Below are 2,610 nucleotides of genomic sequence, written 5' to 3'. Positions count from 1 at the left end.
TGGCAACATAAGCTAGCTCTTGGGATGTGGAACGTCACCTCGCTGGGGGGGAAGAAGCCACAGCTGGTGCGCGAGGTAGAGAACTTCCGGCTAGATATAGATGGACTCACTTCGACGCACAGCAAGGGCTCTGGAACCAGTTCTCTTGAGAGGGGCTGGACTCTCTTCCGGCGAACTTTGGAAGAACTTTCGCAAAAACTCGGACGTGGGAGGAGTTTGGGTAAGTCGTGGAAAACGACTTCTGGACAGCTTCGAGGCGATTCTGGACCACAATCCGCCGCCTCAGGAAGGGGAAGCAGTGCACTGTTAACACCGTGTATGGTGAGGATGGTGTGCTGCTGACCTTGAATGCGGATGTTGTGGATTGGTGGAGGGAATACTTTGAAGACCTCCTCAATCCCACCAACACATTTTCCTATGAAGAAGCAGTGCCTGGGGAATCTGTGGTGGGCTCTCCTATTTCCGGGGCTGAGATTGCCGAGGTAGTTAAAAAGCTCCTTGTGGCAAGGCCTCGGGGGTGGATGAGATCCGCCCGGAATTTCTTAAGGCTCTGTATGCTGTGGGGCTGTCTTGGTTGACAAGACTGCAATATTGCGTGCACATTGGGGGCGGTACCTCTGGATTGACAGACCGGGGTGGTGGTTCCTCTTTTTAAGAAGGTGAACCGGAAGGTTTGTTGCAACTATTGTGGGATCACACTCCTCAGCCGTCCCGGTAAGGTCTATTCAGGTGTAGTGGGGAGGAGGCTACGCCGGATAGTCGAACCTCGGATTCAGGAGGAGCAGTGTGGTTTTCGTCCTGATCGTGGAACTGTGGACCAGCTCTATACTCTCGGCAGGGTCCTTGAGGGTGCATTAGAGTTTGCCCAACCAGTCTACATGTGCTTTGTGGACTTGGAGAAGGCATTCGACAATGTCCCTCGGGAAGTGCTCAGAGAGTATGGGTTATCGGACTGTCTTATTGTGGCGGTCCGCTCTCTGTATGATCAGTGTCAGAGCTTGGTCCGCATTGCCGGCAGTAAGTCAGACCCGTTTTCAGTGAGGGTTGGACTCCGCCAGGGCTGCCCTTTGTCACTGATTCTGTTCCTAACTTTTATGGAAAGAATTTTTAAGTGCAGTCGTTGAGGGGATCCGGTTTGGTGGCAGCAGGATTAGGTCTCTGCTTTTTGCAGATGATGTGGTCCTGATGGCTTCATCTGGCCAGGATCTTTAGCTCTCACTGAATCGGTTCGCAGCAGAGTGTGAAGCGACTGGGATGAGAATCAGCACCTCCGAGTCCATTGTTCTCCCCGTTGTGATGAAGAAGGAGCTGAGTCGGAAGGCAAAGCTCTCAATTTACCGGTAGATCTAAGTTCCCATCTTCACCTACGGTCATGAGATCTGGGTTATGACCAAAAGGACAAGATCACGGGTGCAAGTGGGCGAAATGAGTTTCCCCCGTCGGGTGGCGGGGCTCTCTCGTAGAGATAGGGTGAGAAGCTCTGTCATCCGGGAGGGGCTTAAAGTAAAGCTGCTGCTCCTCCACATCGAGAGGAGCCAGATGAGGTGGTTCTGGCATCTGGTCAGGATGAAACGCGAAAGCTTCCCTGGGGAGGTGTTAAGGGCACATACGACCGGTAGGAGGCCAAGGGGAAGACCCAGGACACATTGGGAAAACTATGTCTCCCGGCCGGCCTGGGAATGCCTCGAGACCCCCGGGACCAGAAAAATGTAATTAGCAAAAAATGAATGTATTCTAAAAAGTATAACCTAAACAAATTTGTAATTCAGTTTAAATATATTATTGTTTATTTTAGTGTGGGTTTAATTTGTTTTTGTGTACTTTTTAGTGATTTATTGCTTGGGTGATGATGACAATAACATATGGAAACCCCAACATATTCAAAATCCTTACAAAAACAAGGCATTTATTAGATTTCTGTTGAGACAATTGTAGTAATTAAAAGTTTTAAAACACATTAACTACTAAAATGGTCAGAAAATTCAATGAGCAAAAATTAATAAATTCATAAAACTTGATATTCATTAAAAAAAAAAAAAATTGTGTGGATTTTATCTGTTATTGTGTACTTTTTTATTGATTTTAAATTATGCTTACTTGATAAATACTGTATCATTATATCATAAATAATACACTGGGGTAGAGTATGATCAAGCATTGTGTGATGCATCCCATGGGTAACAAATCTAGAAGACAAAGGAGTCACATTGCTTGTTGTACAGTAAAGCAGCAATAAATTGCAATGACATAGCCCGACAGTTTGGACTTTAGATTCCTTAAATTCTGGAATATTTTCTGTCCAGCACTCTTAGTTTTGTTTCCACTTCCTGTTTGCCTCCGCCATTCTCGTCTGAGCGCTGGCTCCCTCATCTGTCCTTGATTGGCAATCAGGTGACACCTGTACCTCCATGCTGCCATATCTTTACCTGTGCACTTCCCTGTTGCATTTTTGTTTTGTCTATAAATACATTTTTACTTGCACTTCGCCTGTCGCCTCTGCATTTTGGGGTCACGACCAACAACAGTGAGACAATAAGTAACAATAAAACACATTTAAGAACATAACTTGGTAAAAATTCAAAGACTTCAGTGTCGAGCTCACACGTGCAA

Source organism: Entelurus aequoreus, linkage group LG16 (genome assembly GCF_033978785.1).
Source record: "Entelurus aequoreus isolate RoL-2023_Sb linkage group LG16, RoL_Eaeq_v1.1, whole genome shotgun sequence".
NCBI classification, from domain to species: domain Eukaryota; kingdom Metazoa; phylum Chordata; class Actinopteri; order Syngnathiformes; family Syngnathidae; genus Entelurus; species Entelurus aequoreus.
This window is presented reverse-complemented; position numbering follows the sequence as displayed.